This window comes from Gossypium arboreum, unplaced genomic scaffold (assembly GCF_025698485.1).
Source record: "Gossypium arboreum isolate Shixiya-1 unplaced genomic scaffold, ASM2569848v2 Contig00162, whole genome shotgun sequence".
In the NCBI taxonomy this organism is placed as follows: domain Eukaryota; kingdom Viridiplantae; phylum Streptophyta; class Magnoliopsida; order Malvales; family Malvaceae; genus Gossypium; species Gossypium arboreum.
The window spans coordinates 45,787-52,520 of NW_026440296.1; the positions used below are offsets into that span (position 1 = coordinate 45,787).

A 6,734-nucleotide genomic window follows, 5' to 3' on the forward strand; every position below is an offset into this window, starting at 1 on the left:
AATTTATTTTTTAGCATTTTAGGTCAAATGGTAAAAAAAATACACATTATGTAAATGTTAAAGGTTGAATTTTTAGAATGAAGACTAAATTAACATAATGTATAAGCGTTAAGGATTAAAGTTACTATTATACCATTTTAAATGATGTCATTATTATTCAATTAAATAATTATATAATATTTTGAGTTATAAAAATAATTTAGTAATAATTGGGCGAATATTGAAAAATAATTATTTAAGCATTATTTATCCATCGGAACGTAAATTTAAGCCTTTTTCTTTTTATGAGTAATGAAGAAAAGATTTTAAATCGAAAAAGAAAATGGAAAGTTTTAAAAGGCAATGGAGGGGTAATATTGAATCATGTGGCCGCTACAACTTGTCTATTAAAATGGGGTTGAAGCTTCAAACATTCTTCCTATTCCTACCTGTAAGATATTCTATATCTACATAGCCCAGACAGTGGGAAAAACAAACAATAGAGGGTGATGGGGTTTGGCGGTATGTTTAAGAAGCTTACTGTGTTTGCAGTTATGATAACAATTATGGCAACTTCAGTAGCAGCTCAAGCAAAGCCTGGATGCCAAAGCAAATGCGGAAATATAAGCATCCCCTACCCTTTTGGTACAAGCAATGGTTGCTACATCAGCAGGGACTTCTTCATTAATTGTGACACCTCTTTTAACCCCCCAAAAGCATTCTTAAGGCCCCCTGGATTACTTTTTAATAGATTACAAGTTCTCAACATCTCCCCGGATGATGGTTCTTTGCGCATTCAATATCGCAGGTCCGTAGGTTATGACTGTTATAATTCATCAGGGCCCACTTCATCTTGGATGTCCCCTATGTACCTTGCAAAATTCTTCATATCTCATACCAGAAACAAGTTCACTGCCATTGGTTGTGACACAACCGCCTCCATCAGGTTCACTGGAAGCTTTGTCGGATGTTTAACAACTTGTGGTAAGGTGAGCGATGTGATAGATGGGTCTTGCTCCGGCATTGGCTGCTGCCAGGCGGCTATCCCTAAAGGATTGCGGACTTCTTTAGTTTTCCTGGCTCTGGCAATCATTCCAGTGTGTTGACGTTCAATCCTTGCAGCTATGGATTTCTTGTGGAAGATGGAGTCTACACCTTCTGTACGTCAGATCTTTTCAACATAGATTTTAACAAAAGGAAATACCCACTTATTCTTGATTGGACAATCGGGAATCAAACATGTGAAGAAGCCAAAATGGACCCAAAAAATAATGCTTGCAAGCAAAATAGTGTTTGTATAGATCCAGAAAGTGGCCCTGGATACTTGTGCAAGTGTATTGACGGTTTTCAGGGTAACCCTTATCTCTCCAACGGCTGCCAAGGTAAAGATTTCAAGTTCTTCTCCGTTGCAGATTCATTTTGAAGAAATTAGCTAACAGTACTTTTTTGTTTAAAATGTTTAAAAACTGTAGATATTGATGAATGTGAGACACTGAAGCCGTGCAATAAATCGTGTCATAATACACCTGGAAGCTACAATTGTTCTTGCCCTAATGGGTTCGAGGGTGATGGCCGGAAAAATGGAACAGGTTGCCATCGTACATTTAAGCCGCCGAACAGTAAGAGGTTTCGCATTGTTGCTGTTGCACTAGGTTCGCACATTTCAATTAAATGCTAATTACTTTCTTTATATTTTAGACACGAAGGTGTTTTCTTTTTCAATCCAGGTTTAATATTTATTATACTATTCGGTGCGAGTTTTTTTCAGCAACAACATAATTAAAAATACATAGAATAAATTTTTTTAGATGATTGAATTTTTTATGACCTAAGTGGAGTCATGAGTAAATCAAGTGAGTATAATATATTTTATTTAAATTATTAATAATTTAATAGTAAATTGTAACACATATTATAAATCGAATAAAGCTTTAATGTATAGGGACGAATATAGAGTGATTTTTAATAGAGGGACTAAAATAAACTTTACATAGGAGTATAAAGACTCTAGTAGACTTTATATAGTAAGATTTTAATATTTAAGTTTAAATTTTAAAAATAGTGTAAATTAAGTAGTAAACTATTTAGAAAGGTAATATTCTCAAATTCGTGAATTTATTAGAAATTTATTTAATAATGAATTTGAAATCTTTTAAATATTTTAGATTTAACAAATTTATTTAATAATGAATTTATTTAGTAATAAATTTGAAATATTTGAAATCTTTTAATATTGAAAACATTTATATACATTTTAATATTAATTTACGCTTCGTATTATCTAAATGAGATATTTATATATCCCTGTTGTATTGTATGTTTATTTTAGTTTTTTTTCTTATTATTAAGTTTACATTGTCTAATGATATCAACTTTACTTGCCCGATAGTTTGATTCCCTTCATTCGCTAAGAATCAAAAGATATGGCCATTTAAATTTTATTCAAACGTAGCATAAATGGTAACATTGACTATGTTACGAGTTAATCAAATATGTGGTATCGACATATTTATTTTGATCTCATGCAGGTATTTGTTTAAGTATAGGGCTCTTGTTTCTAATTGCTGGGGTTTGGTGGTTTTGTAAGATTCTGCAGAAAAGAAAATACATAAAACTTAAACAAGAATTTTTTGAAAGAAATGGTGGACTATTGTTTCAGAAAAAGATGTCTTCAAATGAAGGTGGTCTCGATAAAGCTAAACTCTTTAGTTCCAAAGAGTTGGAAATAGCTACTGATCAATATAATGAGAATAGAATATTGGGTTGTGGTGGTCAAGGCGTGGTTTATAAAGGAATGTTGTCTGATGGGAGAATTATTGCAGTAAAGAAGTCTAAGACTGTAAACGAAGGGTATCTTGAACAATTTATCAATGAGATCTTTATTCTTTCTCAAATTGATCACAGAAATATTGTCAAGCTATTAGACTGTTGCTTGGAGACCGAAGTGCCCCTCCTTGTTTATGAGTTCATCCCTAATGGAACCCTTTTCCATCTCATTCATGACCAAAATGAAGAGTACCCGAGGTCGTGGGATATACGACTACGCATTGCAGCTGAAATTGCAAGTGCAATTTCTTACTTGCACTCATCTGCATCCATCCCCATTTATCACCGAGATATCAAGTCTAGTAACATACTACTAGATGAAAAGTTCCGAGCAAAAGTATCAGACTTCGGAACATCTAGATCAATCAGCATTGATCAAACTCACTTGACGACTCAAGTGCTTGGGACTTTTGGGTACTTAGATCCTGAATATTTCCAGTCAAGTTAATTTACGGAAAAGAGTGATGTTTATAGTTTCGGGGTGGTTATTGTTGAACTCTTAACTGGTAAAAAGGCAGTCTCGACATTTGGATCGCAAGAAAAGAGAGGCTTAGTCTGTTATTTTATGTCGTCGATGGAAGAAAACCATCTGCTGGATATTGTTGATGCTGAAATTGGGAAGGACGATCAAAAGGATGAAGTAGTAGCAGTTGCTGAAATTGCGAAAAGATGCTTGAATTTAGATGGGAGATATAGACCAACAATGAAAGAAGTGGCCATGGAACTCGAGAGACTTAGAACTCGACAAGGTGACTGCGTCCCCGTTGATCAGCTTAAACAAGCTGAGGTCGTTGTAAGAAAATCGACTGAGAGTTGGGATTTCACTTCATTCTCAACGAAGCAATATCCAAATTGCAGCATAACATCTACATCGAAATCCAACTCATTACAAGATCTCTAAGGCTCTACTCTGTTCCTTTCCTGGTGGTGACTTCGACTATAATTTCTCCATGAAATTGAAGGTTCAAGAAAAGCCACAGTCACTGACAACTGCACTGTCTTCCACACCACCTCTGGTGATCAGTAATTGTAGTACTTGAGAATTGGTTCAGCTTTTTAAGATTTATGAAGAATTTGTTTTTTTCTACTTAATATGATGAATCTGTTTATGTTGTGTTACGGGAATAAACTTTGACAAATGTTTGGTTCAGATGAAATGCTATGTGAATGCCTTATTGTACAAAGGGTTAATCACTCGACGGTTTGGTAATTAGCTGAACTCATTCTCATTGAGTTTTATGAAGCCATTTTGTGATCCATTTATGACAGACTAAGTTTACTTAATGAATCTAAAACTTTCCCTAATTTCCTGCTTATCATATTAATTTGAAAACAAAAAAAGAAAAGAAAATTATTAGAGATTAAATGCGAGGGATTGATGGCAATGTCAAAAGAAATTCATAATCACTTGCTTTTTCTATTTTTGTTGTAAGGCGCATGTTTTGGATTGTTTATCTTCATCTTAGTAATGCTGATTGTCCAAATCTTTTTTTTTGAAATCGACTTTTTATTTTAAAATGAAAACGAGAGTCACCACCAATTACTTTTAAGCGGTGTGATCGGGTTAACTCGTAATTTGATCGTTTTAATAAGATGTTTGATTTATTAAAACAATATTTTTCAGTCTACAAAAATCCAAAAAATGAGTTCGGGAGTCAGTTACGCACGAGGAAGGATTAGCACCCTCGTTACGCCCAAAATTGGTACCTAATTGATTACTTGATGTCTTTAGTGTCGAAATATAAAAATTTTAAGATTCAAATATGATCCCTCTTTGCATGTTTTTTTTAATTTAAATCATTGAATTAAATCAAAACTTATATAATAAGTCTTCTTATTTCAAGATAACGAAAAATGTCATGTCCCGTAAGTTAGGTCACGACATGTCAAATTCTCGAAAATAAAACTGCTCCCTATTCAATTATTGTTTAAATCTCATGTGTTTTTAGTTTTAAAATGATGTTCGGTTATTTAGGTTCAAAGAAAAAATCAAACCCCGTAAGTTAGGGCTGATTTCTCGAATCTCTAAATAAAAATATTGCCTTGGTTTTGAAATATTCATTTTTATGCATCAAGTAAAAAAAATTAATATAACATTTAAAGTGATGCAAATTTAGTTTATTCGGTACAATATAAAATGGGTAAATATGTCTAAATATAATGTATGGTATAGTGATAATGAAATAATATAAAATGGCTAGGTAGGTAGAATATTAGAATGATAAATAATAAGTAAATAAAGGAATACTATTATAATAATAATAATAATAATAATAATAATAATAAATAAGGTAAATTAAAATAAAAAATAGAAAATGCATGATTAAAAGGATAAATATACATGACATGAAAATGTCGAAAATAATAAAAGAAATAATAAAATAACGAGAAAAGAAATAAAAATAAAATAATAACGACAATAATAATAAAAATACACAAATAAAAGAGCATAAACAATCTAATATTTAAGTGTAAAAAGAAAAAAAATCATTTGCTTCATTTTTTAGAAAAAAAAAAAAAAAAGCTTCCTTCCCTCCGTTTTCTCTCTGGGCACTGCCCAAAATCCAGCTATCGGGCCACCGTGACCGTCGGTCGTCAGCGACGATGGCCTCCATCTTCGGTGGCCGGAAAATTATCAAAAATACCTTTTAAATCCTTTTTTTGTGTAGAGCACGGATCGGGGTCAAAATCCTCCAAAAAAATTATCCAAAGTTCGAAAATAAAATAAAAAGATGAAACCTTTCAGTTTCTTAGGTTTTTATTTTTCTGAAACAAAGAAAAAAAAAAAAAAAGGAGATAGCCCCTACGACGATGGATTCCTACGACAGTCGGAGACAAAGCGCTACAGGTAAAAGTCGTGCCTTTTTACTCTTTTATATTTTCAATTTTAGACAAGATTTTTTAAAAAATCTACCTTTGTTAAGTCTTTGTTTTTTTTGTATTCGATTTTTTTCCTATTTTTGATTGCTTTCTCCGTGAAAAACAATTACAATCGATTTTTGTGGCTTTATAGCTGATTTCATTACAATATTTTATATTTTTGCTACTGTTTGATATTGTTCTCTATCTGTTTCCTTTGCTCTGTTTTCCATCCTTTTTTTGCAAGTGTTGGGGTCAACGGAGATGATCTTACCATTTTGGTGCAAGGTGGCCAAGGCGTCAGCCTCAGGACAAGGTGCCTCGAGCTGCGAGAGAGAAGCGGCGGCTAGGGTTTTTAGTTTTACTGAAAACTTAATTTAGGTTGTGAGCCACTGGGCTATTAGGGTTTTTTTATTATTATTTTGGGCTGCTTGTAATTGGGCTTTATTATTTTGGATTTTTTATTATTAGGCCCGGGCAAAATTGGGCTTCTACATTAATTTTTAGACTTTTCTAAAACTTGAGACTTTATTTTGATATTATCATTTTTTGAAATTATTAAAAAAATTTAATTCACGATTTGGTTCTTGAAGTATTCTCATTTTTTTACTTTGATATCTAAATTTGTTTTGTCCCGATTTAGTACCTAAAGAATTATTTTGATGAAAAGAAAGCAATGTGGCGTATTTTTGTAAAACTGATATGTTTTCTTTTTCAAATAAACTTTAAAAATTTGTTAAAATATAAAATTATATAAAAATAAAGAAATATATATACATAATTTTAAAATGTATATAATTTTTAAAATATAAAAATATAAAGAAAATTTAAAAAATATATAAAAATAATGAAAAAGTATATAAATAATCTATATATATATATATAAACTCTAAAAATTATATATAAACATTGAACATATATATGAAATAATTAAATGTTATTTGCCAAAAAAAATTGTAAAGAAGACGATCAGTGAGGCTGTTGGAAGAGAACTCAATATACCATATTCCTTTCAGTTTGTCTAGAGAATTTAATATATTTAGGAAGGAACAAATTCGTTTAAAGAAATG

General features: G+C 31.5%; 1 long non-coding RNA gene and 1 pseudogene across 1 annotated transcript; both read left to right on the top strand.

The window, feature by feature from the left end:
• Positions 1-344: 344 nt before the first annotated feature.
• LOC108487712 (wall-associated receptor kinase 2-like) lies at positions 345-3,989 on the top strand (annotated as a pseudogene).
• A 1,277-nt stretch (positions 3,990-5,266) lies between these two features.
• LOC128287771 (uncharacterized) lies at positions 5,267-6,190 on the top strand. Its single transcript, XR_008278473.1, has 2 exons — positions 5,267-5,653; positions 5,912-6,190. It is a non-coding gene; the product is annotated as an uncharacterized LOC128287771 (long non-coding RNA).
• Positions 6,191-6,734: the final 544 nt, after the last annotated feature.